The sequence below is a fragment of the Sturnus vulgaris genome, unplaced genomic scaffold (assembly GCF_052056855.1).
Source record: "Sturnus vulgaris isolate bStuVul1 unplaced genomic scaffold, bStuVul1.hap1 Scaffold_224, whole genome shotgun sequence".
NCBI lineage: Eukaryota > Metazoa > Chordata > Aves > Passeriformes > Sturnidae > Sturnus > Sturnus vulgaris.
In genome coordinates, this window is record NW_028276317.1 from 45,337 (window position 1) to 64,821 (window position 19,485).

At 49.5% G+C, this 19,485-nt stretch overlaps 1 long non-coding RNA gene across 1 annotated transcript; it reads right to left on the bottom strand.

The window, feature by feature from the left end:
• Nucleotides 1-11,097: 11,097 nt before the first annotated feature.
• Nucleotides 11,098-13,552, bottom strand: LOC148217810 (uncharacterized). The gene is made up of 2 exons (XR_015800724.1): nucleotides 12,385-13,552; nucleotides 11,098-12,067 (listed from the first exon to the last, which is right to left on the bottom strand). It is a non-coding gene; the product is annotated as an uncharacterized LOC148217810 (long non-coding RNA).
• Nucleotides 13,553-19,485: the final 5,933 nt, after the last annotated feature.

Sequence of the window (19,485 nt, forward strand, 5' to 3'; positions counted from 1 at the left end):
AAAATCCGAGAGAAAATCCCCGGGAATCCCCGGGAAAAACCCCCCGGAATCCCCGAGAAAATCCCCCGGAATTCCCCGGGAAAATCCCCCCGGAATCCCCTGGAAAATCCCCCTGAATTCCCCGAGAAACTCATCCCGGAATCCCCGTGATAATCCGTCCGCTATCCCCGAGAAAATCCCCCAGGAATCCCCCAGAAAATCTCCCCGAAATCCCCGGGATAATCTCCCCGGAATCCCCGAGAAAATCCCTCGGAATTCCCCGGGAAAATCCTCCCGGAATCCAAGAGAAAATCCTCCCGGAATCCACGAGAAAATCCGCCCGGAATCCCCGGGAAAATCCTCCAGAAATCCCCGAGAAAATCCCCCGGAGTCCCCGGGAAAATCAACCCGGAATCGCCGGGAAAATCCCCCCAGAATCCCCGAGAAAATCCCCCGGAATTCCCCTAGAAAATCCCCCCGGACTCCCCGAGAAATTTCCCCCGGAATCCCCGGGAAAATAGCCCCCGGAATCCGCGAGAAAATCCCCCCGGAATCCACGCGAAAATCCCCCAGAAATCCCTGTGAAAGCCCCCCCGGAATCCCCAAGAAAATCTCCCCGGAATCCCCGAGAAAATTCGCCCCTAATACTCGGGAAAATATGCCCGGAATCCCCTGGAAAAACCCCCCGGAATCCCCTGGATAATCCCCCCGGAATCCCCGATAAAATCCCCCTGGAATCTCCAGGAAAATGCCCCGGGAATACGCGAGAAAATCCCCCCGGAATCCCCTGGAAAATCCCCCCTGAATCCCCGAGAAAAACCCCCCTGAATCCCCGAGAAAATCCCCCCGGATTCCCCTGAAAATCCCTCGGAATCCCCGGGCAAATCTCCCCGGACTCCCCGAGAAAATCCCCCCGGAATTCCCCGGGAAAATCCCCCCGGAATCCCCGAGAAAATCCCCTAGAATTCCCCGGGATAATCCCCCCGGAATCCCCGAGAAAATCCCCCCGGAATCGCCGGAATAATCCCCTGGAATTCCCCGGGAAAATCATCCCGGAATCCCCGAGAATATCCCCCCGGTATCGCCGAGAAAACCCCCCCGGAATCCCCGGGAAAATCCCTCCGGACTCCCCGAAAAAATCCCCCGGAATCCCCGAGAAAATCCCCCGGAATTTCCCGGGAAAATCACCCCGGAATCCCCGAGAAAATTCTCCCGAAATACTCGGCAAAATCCCCCAGGAATCCACGGAAAATTCCCCGGAATCCAGGAGAAAATACCCCGGAATCCCCATGAAAATCCCCCCGGAATCTCCGAGAAAATCCCCCGGAATCCCCGCGAATATCCCCCCGGAATCCCCGGGAAAATCCCCATGAATTCCCCGGGAAAATAATCTCGGAATCCCCGAGAAAATCTCCCCGGAATCACCGAGATAATGGCCCCGGAATACCCGAGAACATCCCCCGGAATTGCCCGAGAAAATCATCCCGTAATCCCCGAGGAAATCCCCCCGGAACACTCGGGAAAATCCCCCCGGAATTCCTCGTAAAATCACCCCGGATACCCCGGGAAAATCCCTCCGGACTCCCCGAAAAATTCCCCCCGGAATACTCGGGAAAATCCCCCCGGAATCCCCGAGAAAATCCACCCGGAATCCCCTGGAAAATCCACCGGGAATTCCCCGGGAAATTCCTCGCTGAAACCCCTGGAAAATCCCCCCGGAATCCCGGAGAAAATCCCCCCGGAATTCCCCGGGAATATCCCCTCGGAATCCCCGGGAAAATCCCCCCGGACTCCCCGAAAAAATCCCCCCGGAATACTCGGGAAAATCCCCCCGGAATACTCGGGAAAATCCTCCCGGAATTCCCGAGAAAATCCCCCGGAATTCCCTGAGAAAATCGCCCCGGAATCCCAGTGAAAATCCCCCCGGAATCCCCGGGAAAATCCCCCAGGAATCCCCTGGAAAATCCCCCAGGTATCCCCGATAAAATCCCCCTGGAATCCCCTGGAAAATCCCCCTGGAATCGCGGGGAAAAAGCCCCCCGCATTTCCCGGGAAAAATCCCCCCGGAATCCCCGATAAAATCTCCCCGGAATCCCTGAGAAAATCCCCCCGGAATCCGCGAGAAAATATGCCCAGAATCCCCGATAAAATCCCCCCGGAATCCCCGGGAATATCCCCCAGGAATCCCCGATAAAATCCCCCCGGAATCCCCCAGAAATTCCCCCCGGAATCCCCGACAAAATCCCCCCGGAATTCCCGACAAAATCCTCCCGGAATCCCCGGAAAATCCCCCCGGAATCCCCGGAAAATCCCCGCGGAATTCCGGTCCATTTCTGTAGGAGAATAGATTGTAAGGATAGTGCAGAAGGCACTAGTTGCCAACGAGTTACAGCTGTACTGATTAGCAAGGAGTGGAAACAGCCTTGCCTGCCCAGTGAGGCTGGTTGTTATAAAAGCGTGGGTCAGCTGGCTGCCAGTTTCACTAAGCACAGCTCCAGCTGGAGGTGCAGAGCCTGCTGCAGTGTGGGCTGGAGCCTGCTGGCTGTGCTGCGAGGAGGAAGGGACACGTGGCCGTGCAAGGGATGGACAAGGTGAGAGGATGCTGTGTGTGGGACAGACAGGCTCAGGTGGCTGGGGAAGGGACAGGCTGGGGTTTAGCCAGTCGTACAGAGGAGAGGAGGAGTCGGTGCTGTGTGGAGCTGCCTGTGAGAAAAGGAGTCAGAGTTGCCTCAAAGAAATCTGTGGAGAGAAGGCATGAAAAGTGTGTAATGAAAGACTAATGTTGGTGCCTGTCATGTCTGTCTTGATATAATTGCTACACGTTTTCTCGGAATGCTTGAATTTAGACATAAAATGAAAACTTTATTGTAAGAAAGGAATGCATTTCTCACCAAAGTGGTGTAGGGTGGGGGATCACAACTCCCAGATGGCCTGGAAGCGGAACGGCCACAGGGGTTACTGTAACTGGGCCTCCAGTACCAAAGCCCCAGTGGGTTTAAAGGCTAGAGCTGGGCTGGGATTAGCACGGGCTCTGCAGCTGGGCTCATGCACAGGTCTGTCAGCACTCCTACCCGAGGACAGTCCCTCACCTAGGGAGAGGTTCTAGGCCTGGAGATGAGGCTGAGTTTGGGAAGGGTGCTGAGGACATGGTTAGGGAGGGATGTAAATGCATATCAAAAGACTTAATTTTGAGGGGTGGCAAGCATTAGCTATAAAACAGTAAGTATTTACAGCTAAAGGCTGGAGGTGGGGGCTGTCTGAGGAGGACAGGACTGTTTAAGGCTGAAGTTGGAAGAGAAACCTTGGTGAAGCTTTTGCGTTAGAAACGGCCTCACCTGCCAAATCAGATTTTTGTCTTCAGGATTGCATGAGTGAGGATGCCACAGCCAAGGAAAAGGTTCAGGTTTGGGAGGCAAAGGCGAGTTAGGCAGGGCTGCAGGGCTGGGGCTTGGCTGTTTCCATACTGCTCAGGGCAGCAAAGGGTAGCTGGCTCACTGGGCCTTGGATCTAGAACTCTTTCTGGAACAAGGTGGAGAGCTGAGGTTCATGCAAGGAAGGGGCCAGGAATTCTTTGTCTGACTGGAAAATGCCAGAGGGGCAGTGTGTGACTCGGATAGGATGATATGTTCGTCTGGCGAGAGTCACAAAAGAATATTTTGGTTTACTGATAACTGGGCAGCTCAGAAGTTACTACTTGACTTAGTTGCTGCTCCCATCTGTTGCACACATAAACAGAGCAAAGCAGACGAATTCTCTCGGAGCCTGAGGTCTTTGACTGGCCCTCCAAAAATGCTGCCCGCTAAAAAACAGACGTGGGGGAGGAAAGTTGTCAGATACAATAGAGCAAGAAAAGGCCACGGGCTTCAAAGTGCCCTCCAGCAGACCATGGAAGTGACCTGTCTGGAAGTGAAACCAGCAGTCTGCTTCCCCAGCCTCCTGGAAGCCTCTAACAGCTACACAGGCAGTGAGGGGAGAGAACAATTCAACCTAAAAATAATTTTCAGTAGCGTTCTGCACTGCTGTTAAAAATACTGCAACCAGGGAATGTGGTGTGGTGATAACTATTAGGCCTGTAAGTCTGGTAACTGGGGCTTTTAGCTCAAACATCTCGGTATGGCTACTTTGAGCCTTGTAAAAGCTGCGTTAAGTCCAATTTCTTGGGTAGTTCTACTAGCTCTAGCCTTGCTTTTCATCCCCTCAGTAACAAAGCAACTCCCTCTCGAGAATGTTATTTACTTTCCATATGATGTGCCTACCAATTTCTGGAATTGCAAATGTCTTTGGATACATGCGTAAATTGAAGTTTCAAGAAAGCTGTCAAGCTAAAACAAAGGCTTGCCATAATGCAGAAGAAAATGTTTTATGGAAGAACTGAGAGGTCCCTACCTGGGCATAGAATTTGCTATACGAAGGTGTGTTCCAAACGGATCTGCCATCTAAACAAGCAGAAAAATAGTTGGAATGTAGTGAGTTCAATTTAACTATTGCTAGAAATAGGAATTATTAGCAGAGCTTGGAGCATGATATCACTAGCAGCAGTAAGACGCTTTTAGCTTGCTTCTCATAAATTACTTGTAAAAAGCATTTGTACCTAGTGTGTAGCAATTAATATTTCCCCATTTTCTTCCCCCCCGCCCCCCAGTCTCAGGTACTCCTTTTATTTTACCCTTTTCTGTCTTGTAACATCACCTTCCTTTATTTTATTCTATCTTCTGTTCTCAGAACATCGCAGCATCCTCTGTCAATGTGAAAGCATTTGTTCATCCTGTCTTGGAATGGCTGTCAATGTTGCCCTCTTCTGGATCACTTTTTTTTTTTTTTTTTTTTTTAACAATATGTTGCTAAATGTCAGGAAAATTAATCCACAAACACCAGCGGTTTATGTCCAAAAAGGAAACAGAGGAGTCCTTTTTGCTTTATTCGAATAAAGGGAGAGGCCATGGGACATTCCCCTGGGATCTCTCAAATTTTTGGAGGACGCAGCCTCCTTTTTATCCTATTTTCCCGGCCGCATTTCCCTCTCTCTTTTCCCATTGGCTGAGGTACTTGAGAGGCACAGACTTCCCGGAACGCCTGATACCTGAAATTCCCCTCTAATGTATAACCCTCCCTTTTAATTTTTAATTCTTATAGAATTCATAGCTTCCCCCCGTTGCTTCTTTCATCTTTCGATATCCAATTTCATTTATCAGCAGCCCTGCAGTTTGTTTGTAAAGGCAACTATCTCTTTCCATTCATCAATCAGTGGAATCCATCCCATTGTTTCTTTTATCTCTCAGTGCTAGCCTTATCTACAGGCTGATCCACAGCTCATTTGTAAAGACAAATTCAACATTCCTCTCAGCTAATAAATGAGAAGTTAGCTGAAAAAAGTAAAAACTGGATTTTTTTTCCAGTGTGTGTCGGACAATACAGTGGAGAGAATTTGCGGGAGGATGATCGAGGATATCCTATTATAATATCGTTCTCGGACATTTTACTATTTTAGATCATCAGTTGTATTCTGAAAGAAATCTATTTTAATGATATGTGTACGTTTGCACGAAGTTATAGTTAAATATAGCTTGCGGCTGGGCTCTTTAATGAATAGGGGTATTTTTGGTTTTAATTCAATATTTTATGCTTGTGGTGTGTAGTGTGCTGATTTATTTTTTAATGTTATTTACTACGTGCGCTTTTGTTTTTGAGTGAAGGTAACTTTCTGGATGGCTTTGTATTTGAGGCAGAATGAATTGAAGTAGGTTTTTAAAACTGATTTTTCATATGTACGATGGGGAGTTTAGTAGGGGCAGCTCTGATGGTGGGGGCTTGGTTGTTAATTTTATCAGACGGCTTTTGTTAGATACAGCTTTTAATTCTGGAAAGTTTTTTTTCTAATGTCGTGCTTTGAAGGTGGTTTTCGAGGATGTATGGTATAGCTTTATTTTGTTTGTAGATGGTGTATGATAAGGGCTATGGTCTATTTATCTAATGCCATGTTTTTTCATTCAGGTGTTGATAAGGGAGTTCTTGAATGGCGTTTTGTGTTGTTTTTGTTTTTGGTGGGGCGTTGTTTTTAAAGGATACCTTGATAAGGTTTGCCGATGGCGTTCTAGCCTGTAGCATAAGGCATAGGGTAGTTTTTGAATTATTTTGTGGTGGCTTTGATTCTTGCCAGTATGTAGTGTTTGTTTGAGGTAATGCTGTGTAGCTAATTTCTGTTTTCTTATTAATATTAGAATTGGAGTGTTGTAGTATATGGGCTGTTATTATATCCTAGGGGTTCTATTTATTTGGTTTGATTGTTTTCTAGTTATGGATAATTTTTCTCAAAAAACCATTTTCAGGATTTCAGGCGTGACACAAAAGAACGCTCAGATTGCTGGAAGGGAAACGTGTGCCCAGATTGTCTCGAAGCAGTGCTGCTGTCGGTTCTCGTTCAGTTGTGTCTTCTGAAAATGAGACTGTTGTATTCATTGCGCTGTGCTAAACACTTGTCATTCTCCCAATGCCAGGAAACAGATGAAGCTTGAAGAAAGAGGAAGGAATTTGGAAGCGTACAAACAAGCTGAGAAGAGGTTCAGAGATCAGGGTGCTCACTGGCAGCAGGGGCTGGGGTTAGGGCTGAGCAGGAGCAAAGCCGGAGCACATCAACCTCACCTCGTGTTTTCTCGGGGGCTTTATGGCCCTGGCAAGAGAGAGATGTTCACTGATGAGTCCCAGGCCGAGCCGTGAGCACAGCATGTTGTGTTGGAGCTGGGGGTTTTTTTTGAGACGTTCAGCAGCCACACTCTCTAGTCAAGAGTCCTGAGGTTTGTTGCTGCTCCACTTTCATCCTCATATCCAGCTTCCAGCCCTTTTCTTCTCTCTGTCCAGTGTGTCTTTTGTGTTCCTTTCTTGTCCTGTGTGCTCCCCATCCCATTCCCGTTCCCTACGGAGGGGGAGGGTGTGGAGACTGGGGGCTCCGACGTGGTTTGGGGCACCCCAAGGTCCCTGGGAAAGGGAGCCGGGCTGCGCTGGAGGAGCAGGTGAGTCGGGCATGGGGGGGGGGGGGGGGGGGGGGGGTCATGGTGGGTGCCAGAACATTGAGAGGGAGGGGTGGGTGTAGAATGCATGAAAAACAGAACCATAAAAAATACCTAAATATAGTCTAAAAGGAATGTTTAAATGCTTTTTATTTGGGTAGAGGCACGGTTTTTATAGCTAATATAAAAATAAAATATAAAGAATAGAAATAGATTGGTATACATGTAAAATATAATGAAATATAAGTAGCAAATATCTATGAAAAATCTAGTGTATAACAGAAATAATGCAAATATAAGAATATGTATAAATATAAAATAGAGCTATGAGAATGGTAATAAGAATGGGGTAAAACATCAGTGAGAAATGGAAAAAAACCACATGAAAAATGGTGGGAAAATCAGTGAGAAATGGAGAAAAATCAGTGAAAAACGGGGGGGGGAATCTTTGAAAAATGGGGAAAAAAATCCGTGAGAAATGGGGGAAAAAAAATCCATGAAAAATGGGGGAATAAATCAGTGAGAAACGGGGAAAAGTGGGGGAAAAAATAATTGAGAAATGGGGAAAAAATCAGTGAGAAATGGGGGAAAAAATCCGTGACGAATGGCGGGAAAAGTCATTAAGAAATGGGGGAAAAATCAGTGAGAAACAGGGAAAAAAATCAATGAGAAATGGGGGAAAATTTGGGACAAAATCAGCGAGAAATGGGGGAAAAAGCAGTGGTAAATGGGGGAAAAGTCGATGAAAAATGGGGGAATATTCAGTGAGAAATGGGGGGGCGGGGGGGGGAAATCAGTGAGAAATGGGGAAAAAATCCATGGAAAACAGGCAAACAATCCATGGGCAATGGCGGGAACAGAGCGAGCTGTTGTCGCTCGTGCTGTGGTGGCCGATGCTGTGGGGAAAAAATAAGTGAAAAATGGGGGCAATAATCAGTGATAAATGGGGAGAAAATCAGTGATTAATGGGCGGAAAAATGCATGAAAAATGGAAGGAAAAATTCAGAGAGAAATGGGGGCAAATATCAGTGATAAATGGGGAAAAAAATCAGTGATTAATGGGGGGAAAAATGCATGGAAAATGGGGGGAAATTCAGAGAGAAATGGGGGCAAAAATCAGTGAGCAATGGGGGGGAAAATCGGGAAATATCCATGGAAAAATGGGGGGAAAAAATCAGTAAGAAATGGGGGAAAAAATCAGTGAGAAATGGGGGAAACATCATGGTGAAATGGGGAAAAAAAATCTTTGATAATATGGGAAACAAATCATTGAGAAATGGGGGAAAAAAATCAGTGAGAAATGGGGAAAATATGGGAAAAAATCCACGAAAATTGCGGGAAAAAAATGCATGAAAAATTGGGGAAAAATCAGTAAGAAATGGGGGAAAAAATCCATGAAAAATGGCGGGAAAAATCAGATCGGCGATCGATAGCTAATGCGTGCCTATGGATTAGATCGGCGATCGATTGATCACGACTACCGATCGATTATATCGGCGATCGATTGCTAATGCCTGCCGATCGATTAGATCGGCGATCGATTGATGGCGCCTGCCGATCGATTAGATCGGCGATCGATTGCTAATGCCTGCCGATCGATTAGATCGGCGATCGATTGATCGCGCCTGCCGATCGATTAGATCGGCGATGGATTGCTAATGCCTGCCGATCGATTATATCGGCGATCGATTGATCGCGCCTGCCGATCGATTAGATCGGCGATCGATTGCTAATGCCTGCCGATCGATTAGATCGGCGATCGATTGATCGCGCCTGCCGATCGATTAGATCGGCGATCGATTGCTAATGCCTGCCGATCGATTAGATCGGCGATCGATTGATCGCGCCTGCCGATCGATTAGATCGGCGATCGATTGCTAATGCCTGCCGATCGATTAGATCGGCGATCGATTGATCGCGCCTGCCGATCGATTAGATCGGCGATGGATTGCTAATGCCTGCCGATCGATTAGCTCGGCGATCGATTGATCGCGCCTGCCGATCGATTAGATCGGCGATCGCTTTCCAATGCCTGCCGATCGATTGCTAATGCACACTATTTGCACACTCCTTGCACACCCTTTGCACTCGTACAGAGGCAGGAGGTTTCTCCGTTCTGGTCGGGGTTTTTTGGGGCGTTCATTCAGGGGGATTTCCTCAAGGATTGGGACACTCCTTGATTCCATCCCTTGCCTGTCTCCCAAGCGCCACCCTGTGGGCAGAGCGCGGTACTGCGCGCCTGCCTCTCCCAAGATGGCGGCTCGGGTGTCGCTCCCCGACCTTCTAACTCTGGCTGCAAAAGGAGGGGGGCACAGCAAGGAGCCCGCTCGCTCTAGTGGGATGCCTGCGCACGACGCCGACACCGATCCCACGGGTGCGATTTTCGGCGGCGTTTCCAATCGTGCGGACATCTCCTTCAGCCCGCTTCGGCCCGGGGGAGAGGGGCGGGGCCGCCAGCGATGGTCCCGGCGCAGCCCGGGCAGGCTCGGGGCGGAGCCGGGGCTTGGCGAGGCGGGGCACGGAGGTCCCGGGGACGGGACCGGGCGGGGCCGGGGCGGTGCTTTAGGGGCGGTCCCCAGTGGTCCCGGGCGGCACCGGGGGCGGGGCCGGGTGATCCCGGAGCGGTACCGAGCTGTGCTGGGGACGGTGCTGCAGGGGCGGTGCCGCGCCCGCCTCAGGGTGATTGAATGCCCAGAAATCGCCTCCTCTGCCCCGTGCTCACACTGAGCTGCGGGCTGCAGCGTGCTGTCGGAGCTCCGCACACAGCACGCATTTGGGCTTCCCCTCCTCTCAAACCCTCTCCCCCTTCTTCCTCCTCCTCCTCTTCCTCTTTGTCCTCTGTCACTGCTGAGGCTCTGGAAAGAACTGAAATTCTGCAGGGAGAGATGTCCTCTCGTGGCCCCAGGGACTGCCTCGGCACGGGCCACGAGCGCCTCCGGCCCCTGCCTTCTCCTGCTTGAAAAGATCACCTGGAGCCCGAGCTCGGGGGGGTGAAATCAGCTGAAATCCAGGTAACTCTGTCAAGTGCCCCCCAGGGACATCGGCGGGGCTGGGGGATGAGGGTTTGAAACAGCAAATTCTTTGGAATATACACCTGTCCCTGTGCCGATGCTGCTGAGCTTCCTGCCACAGTATATCCCCACTCCATGAGGCGCTGTGAGGTTATGGCAGTGGGAATTGAGCAGGGAATTCGGGGCTATGGGCATAATTCACGGGAGCTAGCAAAGCTGACAGCCAACCCCAAATCGGGGCACAGCACAGAGAACAATCTGTGTGCTGCCCTGTCAGCTCAAGCTCCTGGGCTGGCAAGTATTGGGAGTTAAATGTATGGAATTACACAAATCACAGCAACTGGCATCACCCAGAGGGACAATCCAAGGCCCAAACAATTCCTCCACAGTCCACTCTGGGAAAAACACCCTGTGCCTGCCAGGAGCTCTGACCCTGCTTTTCCTACCAGCTCCTGAGCAGTGTCAGGGCCACCACGACGCCTTTAAAATCCAGATAAACCCCAAATCCTACACAGTGAATAATCCAAAGAAAGTACTGAATTGTTGTCATTAAAAGCTCAAAACTCATTAAGAATTCTATGACAACAGTGTAATGGACTCCCAGGAACCTCATGAATGCTCTCGGTTTCATTTTTGTGTATTTTTACTCCCTCATTTGGCAGCTTGTAAAACTTATCCTGGAATTCAGAGGTCAAGCAGGATCGACTTTGGATTGACCTTCACCTCTGTTCCCACTTTGTGCAAACACAACTCGTGCCCAGGTGGGTGAACTCATCACCTCAGCTTTTCACTCCAGAGTATCCCCTCCTTATTTCCCTGTAGATGAACTCAGATCCACTCCTCACCTCCACTGGTCATCCAAGCGTCCATTCTGTTCCCCACAGGCCCTGGTGGCCCCAGGGAGCTCCCTTGGCCTTTCTCCTGCCCCTCTGCAGCCCGAGGTCGCTACACAAACAGTTCTTGTGTCCCCTCTAAATGACCCCGGGTTTTCTGCTCAATGAATGGCATGACCCGTGCCCACTGCTCATGATTCACCCAACCAAAATCAAGAGCAAATGTTGCTTGGGCTTTAAGAACTTGAAATAACTCTGAAGCAAAAGAAATCACCTTTTTCTCCTGGTTTTTATTTTTATTTTTTCATTTAAGATGCTGGACTTGCCTCTGTGGATGTGTGCTGAGCTCTCACTGCAGGGGACTGTCAGGCCTGAATGGCTGTGAGTTCGTGTTCTTCTCAGTAGGGAATCAGAAATTATTCTTAGACCATAGAATTGTTTTCTGAAACCTTTCCCCTTTCCTCTTTGTGCCTTTGAATTTTTCAGCTGTTCCCTGTTGTCACTTCCCCTGCCTGACTTCTGTGCAGCTCCTAGCTGGGAAAAACTGGGAAAACTTAGGGGGTACAGAGGTGGAATTTTTGGCTGGATTTTTCTAACATTTCTAATTTTGCTGAACTTATTTCCCCAGTGAGAAGAGCACGAACTCACAGCCATGCAGGCCTGACAGTCACTGCGGGAAATCTGACACAGTATTAATAAGTAACCTTTCCTGAGAGCAGTCACCACCCCAGTCCTCCAGCCTTGTCAAATGTTTGCAATGAATGGACCCAAGTTCTAATCCTTAATCTAAATTTATGTCAGCTTTTGTTAGAAAGATACCGGACAGTAAATCATACAAGAGAATTTAAAAATTGCACAAAGAATAACAGGCCCAGACCAAACCCAACCGCCCCCATCACCGCTCCACCCCAATTTTGGGAGAAACAGTGATACAGTTTATAAATACTCTCCTTCCACACTATTCAGTCCTTCACCGCACATCCCCAGAGAGGAGTCCCTCAGACCTTGCTCCCCTGAACACCAGGAGAGCTGGAGTTTCACCCAGATCCCACATTCCCATGGCAGTTAATCCCAGCAGGGAGGCAAAGAGGAACCCTGCATCCTCTGACATAGCCCGCAGCACGGGCAGCACCAGGAGCCCTCCAGGCTCAGACCTCTGGTGCTGAAGCCTCTGGGCTTTGGCTGATCAAACACCACAGCTCTTGGCAAAGATGCCAGGAGAGTCGTGATTCTTCCTGTCCTGAAAGAGAGGAGGAAAAGAAAATTAAGTCGACTGCAGAAGGATTCCAGCTCTCAACTTCTGCTCTGATTCCTCACTCTGGGGTTTTATCCATGACAAGTGACACCAATTCAGAGTGCCCTTTTCCAGCATTTTTATTCCTAACTATTAAAAGGATGCTCATTTCTCTTATTGTATTCTTTGCTTAATTTTATTAGAGGCATTTTCATCCCAGACCCCACTTGTCAGTTCTTCAATCCTTTAGCACTGGACTTGGCACAAAGGGATACCCGTGGTGCTGCATCACAAGAAATCCCAAAGAGAAACCCCTTCCAAACCTGACGGAGAAAGCTTTCAAGGCACTCCAGAACACAGACAGCTTTTCCTGCCTTGTCAGGCCACACCAATTCTGTCCCATCCACCTGAACTGTGCAGGTGAGGAAAAGGCTTTCCTTGCTCCTCGGGAATCACTGTCTGAGACCACGGATGTCCATCCTGGGCAGCACCTGGAAACAACGTGGGAAAGGCAAAATGAGAGTGTTTTCTATCAGAAAATTACTACTACTAATAAAAATAACAATCAGAACTCCTGGACAAATTTAGTAACATCACTTTGATATGAGAAATACAGGCCATGCCCATCCTTGTAGCCCAGGTGAAAACAGGAAGGAGAACTAGAGGAAAAGCAGAGTCCCTTATTTGATCTCTGGACACAAACGGAGGCCTTTTCCCTGTGAAACCAAACTCACCCTTCCAGGGTTCCTGAGATCAGCTACGAGGAGGCTTTTGGCACTCCAAGAGCAGCTGGGTCACAGCTGGATGCGGCTTGGGTCTGGGAGACACCGTGCTCCTTCTGGAATTATAGCACGCAAATGCCTGCTCCTGGCCCCAGGCCCGGAGATAAAATCTGTGGGGTTTTTCCCTGTGCAACATTGTTCACCCCTCCCAGGTTCCTGAGATCTGCACAGAGGAGGCTTTGGGCACCCCAAAGGCAGCCAGGGTTACAGGTGGGGGCAGCTTGGGGCTGGGAGAAATCCTCATCCATTTGGAATTTTATCAGGCAGAAACCTGGCTGGGTGCACAGGTCTCTGGACACGACCAGTGGCCCTTTCCCCTGTGAAACAAAACTCACCCTGCCAGGCTCCTGAGACCACTTAGGAGGAGGGGTTTGACTCTCCAAGAGCAGTCGCAACGAGAGATGCTCACACAGAAGGCCATGCAGAAGAGGAAACGAGCGCACCCGCAGCCCCCCAAGGCGCGCCCCAACGCCCCAGACCCGGCACCGCCAGCTCGGGCAGTCCCATAAAGCATCCCCCGCCTCCGCAGCGGCGGGACAGGCGGGGCCCGGGGTCCCGAGGAAACCGAGCGTGCCCGGAGGCGCGGCAGGACGGCAGCGCAGCGCCGCCTGGCGGCGGAGCAGGAGAGCAGCGCCGGGCCCCATGGCAGTATCGGTACCCGTGCGCCCCCTGCTGTCCGCGGCGATGCAGCGCCCGATGCCGAGTTCCACGCCCGTGTCGCCGAGGGAGAGGGGCACCGCTGGCTGGGGCCTCCCCGCCGACATGGACAGAAGCCGAAGCAGAAGCCCCGGTGCCATTGGCGGCCCCTACCCAGCGGGCCGGGCTCCGCCGGGCCCGCAGCCCCGCGCGGTATCGGGTCGTCCCGCTCCCGTCTTCGTCGCACCCGGCCCTGCTCCTGGCATGAAGCGCGTCACCGCCCCGCGCCGTCCCGCCCCCCGCGCGTCATCGCGTGCGTTCGGCGGCCCGCCCCGGGGGCGGTGCCGGGGGCGCTACCCGGGGCGGTGCCGGGGCAGTGCCGGGGGCGGCACCGGGGGCGGCGCCGGGGGCGGTGCCGGGGGCGTTCCCGGTCGCCGTGCCGGGGTAGCCCGGGGAGCGGTTCCGGGAGCGGTTCGGGGGGCGGTGCCGATTGCAGTCCCGGTCACTGTCCCCAGTCCCCGTCCCCAGTCCTGGTCCCGCTCCCAGTCCCCGGTTCCGGTCCCCGATCCTGGTCCCAGTCCCAGTTCCCCGTCCCGGAACCCTATCACGGTCCTGGTCCCAGTCCCCAATCCCGGTCCCGGTCCCTGTCTCCAGTCCCCGTCCCCGATCCCGGTTCCGGTCCCTGTCCCAGGTCCCCGTCCGCGATCCCGGTCCCTGTCCCATTTCCCCGTCCCGGTCCCCGATCCCAGTCCCGGTCCACGTCCCCGATCCCGATTTTTCCCCCCCTTTCACACTGATTTTTCCCCCGATTTATCAATGATTTTTTTCCCCATTTTTTCCCATTTCTCACTGATATTTTCCCCCATTTTTCAGGGATTTTTTTCCCCCATTTCTCACTGATTTTTTTTTCCCATTCTTCATGGAGTTTTCCCCCCGTTTTTCACTGATTTTTCCCCATTTCTCACTGACTTTTTCCCCATTTTCCCCCATTTCTCACTGATATTTTCCCCCATTTTTCATGGATTTTTTCCAGATTTATCCCCATTTCCCACTGATTTTTCCCCATTTTTCATGGATTTTTCCCCCCCCCCGTTTCTTACTTATGTTTTTCCCCGATTTCTCATTGATTCCCCCCCCCCCCCCCCCCCATTTCGCACTGATTTTTTACCCATTTTTCCCCATTTCTCACTGATTTCTTTCGCCATTTTTCATGGAATTTCCCCACCCATTTCTCACTGATTTTTCCCCCATTTCTCACGGATTTTTTCCCCACTTTCCCCCATTTCTCACTGATTTTTTCCCCCATTCTTCAGGGATTTTTTTCCCCATTTCTCACTGATTTTTTCCCCATTTCTCAATTAACTTTTCCCCACTTTTCCCCGTTGCTCACTGATTTGTTCCCCCATTTTTCATGGATTTTTTTCCCCATTTCTCACTGATTTTCCCCCCCCATTCTTCATGATTTACAGGATACTCTATCGTGAATGGAAAGCAATTAAAGGAAGGGGGGAGGTTACCAGCCACCTGGTCAGCTCAGACAGCAGAGCTGCACACGCTTGTGAGAGCCTGTGAATTATAGCAGGACAAGACATTAAATATATTTACTGATTCTAAATATGCATATGCGGTAATACATGCATTTGGAAAACTATGGGGAAAAAAAGAGGTTTATTAAGCTGCAGAAGAAAGAAGAAAATAATTGGTTTACAAGGGATGGCAAGCAGTGGATACCAAAAGCTCTAGCCTTACAATTGTTAAAACAACTTCATTAAAGGAGTCGTTCTGTGCCTTCTTTGGGGTGAGGAAAAAAGGCTGAGGGGGGCTCCGACGTGGTTTGGGGCACCCCAAGGTCCCTGGGAGAGGGAGCCGGGCTGCGCTGGAGGAGCAGGTGAGTCGGGCATGGCGGGGGGTCATGGTGGGTGCCAGAACATTGAGAGGGAGGGGTGGGTGTAGAATGCATGAAAAACAGAACCTTAAAAAACAGCTAAATATAGTCTAAAAGGAATGTTTTATTGGCTTGTGTTTGGATAGAGGTAGGGTTTTTTTATAGATACTGTAAATAGAAAAGATAAAGAATAAAAATATAGAAGCAAATATAAGAAACCAATATATAAATATATTACATTACATTATATTATGTTATGAAAATAGAAATATATAAATATTCAGACTTTAAAAGGAATGTTTTATTGGTTTTTATTTGGTTAGAGGAGGGTTTTTTGAAAATAATATAGGCAAAAATATACAAATATGCAAAAATAGATACTGACATAAAATTATTATAACTATATATGCATATATATATGTAAGTATAAATATATAGAAAAAAATATAAATATAAAATACATGTATGTAGTATGTAATAGAAATAATTTATCGATTTTAATATGTTATATTAAATAGTATGTTATAATAGAATGTAAATAGCATCTAGTATATTAATATACTAGTAAAAACTACATTAAATAGTATATAAATATAGAATACACAATATAGACATATAAATCTACAGATATAAATATGAAAACTAAATAGAAAAATATATTCAAATAGAATTTAAAATAATCGAGTTTTTTGTTTCTATTTGGTTAGAGGCAGAGCTTTTAAAGAAATAATATTAAAAACTATGAACCTCCAAATATAGATGGATATAGATAAAATAGAAATAACATTAGTAATATAAATCTATGTATATAATGAATAATAAAATAATATTGTATATATGATAAATAGAATAGCAATTAAATTGAATATATGAAATATGTCTAGATTATGACTAGAAATTAAATATTAAAAAATAGATGATTTATATATATAAAAGGTTTTTTTTTCATTTGGTCAGAGGCAGGGCATTTTTAGTTTGGGTCGGGGTTTTTTTGGGGCGTTCATTGAGAGGATTTTATGACGGGTGGGGACTCTGGTGCTTGGAACTCTCTCCCTTCTCTGTCTGTCCCTGACACGGCGGCAGTGCCGGGCTGAGTTGGGCGGCAGTGCTGCCGCCGTGTGGACACAGGCGGGTACTGCACCGTGCCCCTCTCAGGATGGCGGAAGGGCCCGCGGGCCGGGACCCAGCCGTGCGGCAGCGCTCAAGATGGCGGCCTCTCTAGGACCCCGGCGGATAGGCGTTTACATAAAACGCCTGCCCGCGCCCGCCGGCGCCCTCACGCCCGCGGCACCGCGGACCGCGCGGCCGTTGTCGGCACGCTCTGACACGTCCGGGAAAATTGTCGGCGAGCGGATCGGCGTCGGCGATGTAATCAGGCATCTTATGCCTACACACCGGGGTCCTGATTTTTTCCCGCCCTTTCTGCCGCCATTTTTGGCAGGTCAGCCGGAGTGCCTCCCGAGCCGCCATTTTGAGAGTGCGGACACACTCAAGATGGCGGCCTCTCTAGGACCCCGGCGGATAGGCGTTTACATAAAACGCCTGTCCGCGCCCGCCGGCGCCCTCACGCCCGCGGCACCGCGGACCGCGCGGCCGTTGTCGGCACGCTCTGACACGTCCGGGAAAATTGTCGGCGAGCGGATCGGCGTCGGCGATTTAATCAGGCATCTTATGCCTACACACCGGGGTCCTGATTTTTTCCCGCCCTTTCTGCCGCCATTTTTGGCAGGTCAGCCGGGGTGCCGCCCGAGCCGCCATTTTGAGAGTGCGGACACACTCAAGATGGCGGCCTCTCTAGGACCCCGGCGGATAGGCGTTTACATAAAACGCCTGCCCGCGCCCGCCGGCGCCCTCACGCCCGCGGCACCGCGGACCGCGCGGCCGTTGTCGGCACGCTCTGAAACATCCGGGAAAATTGTCGGCGAGCGGATCGGCGTCGGCGATGTAATCAGGCATCTTATGCCTACACACCGGGGTCCTGATTTTTTCCCGCCCTTTCTGCCGCCATTTTTGGCAGGTCAGCCGGGGTGCCGCCCGAGGCGCCATTTTGAGAGTCCCGACACGCTCAAGATGGCGGCCTCTCTAGGACCCCGGCGGATAGGCGTTTACATAAAACGCCTGCCCGCGTTCGCCGGCATAAAAATAAATATGCATAAATATAAACATAGACATAAACATGCACAAACGTTAACCTGCATAGATATAAACATAAACATAAACATAAACATAAACATAAACATAAACATAAACATAAACATAAACATAAACATAAACATAAACATGCAAAACAATAATAATAAATATAAATAGAAATAGAAATACAAACATTAATAAAATCAGTGAGAAAGGGGGTAAAATCAGTGAGAAATGGGGGGGAAAAACCATGAAAAATGATGGAAAAATCAGAGAGAAATGGGGGAAAAATCGGTGAGGAATGGGGAAAAAGATCAACGAAAAATTGGGAAAAATCAGTCAGAAGTGGGGGATAAAAATCAGTGAGAAATGGGGGGAAAAGTCGGTGAGAAATGGGGAAAAAATCAGTGATTAATGGGCGGGAAAATGCATGAAAAATGGGGGGAATAATTCAGAGAGAAATGGGGGCAAATATCAGTGAGAAATGGGGGGGAAAATCAGGAAATATCCATGAAAATTGGGGGAAACATCCATGAAAAATGGCGGAAAAAATCAATGAAAAATGGCGGAAAAAATCAGTGAGAAATGGGGAAAAATGGGGAAAAAGGAGTGATGAATGGGGGAAAAAATCAGTGAGAAATGGGGAAAAATGGGGAAAAAATCCACGAAAAATGGGGGGAAAAATCCATGAAAAATCAACGGAAAAATCAGTGAGAAATGGGGAAAACATCATGGTGAAATGGGGCAAAAATCAGAGAGAAATGGGGAAAAATCATTGAAAAATGGGGGATAAAAATCAGTGAGAAATGGGGGGAAAATGGGGAAAAACATCAGTGAGAAATGGGGAAAAAAAATCTTTGATAAATTGGGGCAAAAATCATTGAGAAATGGGGAAAATAATCAGTGAGAAATGGGGAAAATTTGGGAAAAATCCAGGAAAATTGCGGGAAAAAATGCTTGAAAAATTGGGGAAAAAATCCGAGAGAAAATCCCCGGGAATCCCCGGGAAAAACCCCCCGGAATCCCCGAGAAAATCCCCCGGAATTCCCCGGGAAAATCCCCCCGGAATCCCCTGGAAAATCCCCCTGAATTCCCCGAGAAACTCATCCCGGAATCCCCGTGATAATCCGTCCGCTATCCCCGAGAAAATCCCCCAGGAATCCCCCAGAAAATCTCCCCGAAATCCCCGGGATAATCTCCCCGGAATCCCCGAGAAAATCCCTCGGAATTCCCCGGGAAAATCCTCCCGGAATCCAAGAGAAAATCCTCCCGGAATCCACGAGAAAATCCGCCCGGAATCCCCGGGAAAATCCTCCAGAAATCCCCGAGAAAATCCCCCGGAGTCCCCGGGAAAATCAACCCGGAATCGCCGGGAAAATCCCCCCAGAATCCCCGAGAAAATCCCCCGGAATTCCCCTAGAAAATCCCCCCGGACTCCCCGAGAAATTTCCCCCGGAATCCCCGGGAAAATAGCCCCCGGAATCCGCGAGAAAATCCCCCCGGAATCCACGCGAAAATCCCCCAGAAATCCCTGTGAAAGCCCCCCCGGAATCCCCAAGAAAATCTCCCCGGAATCCCCGAGAAAATTCGCCCCTAATACTCGGGAAAATATGCCCGGAATCCCCTGGAAAAACCCCCCGGAATCCCCTGGATAATCCCCCCGGAATCCCCGATAAAATCCCCCTGGAATCTCCAGGAAAATGCCCCGGGAATACGCGAGAAAATCCCCCCGGAATCCCCTGGAAAATCCCCCCTGAATCCCCGAGAAAAACCCCCCTGAATCCCCGAGAAAATCCCCCCGGATTCCCCTGAAAATCCCTCGGAATCCCCGGGCAAATCTCCCCGGACTCCCCGAGAAAATCCCCCCGGAATTCCCCGGGAAAATCCCCCCGGAATCCCCGAGAAAATCCCCTAGAATTCCCCGGGATAATCCCCCCGGAATCCCCGAGAAAATCCCCCCGGAATCGCCGGAATAATCCCCTGGAATT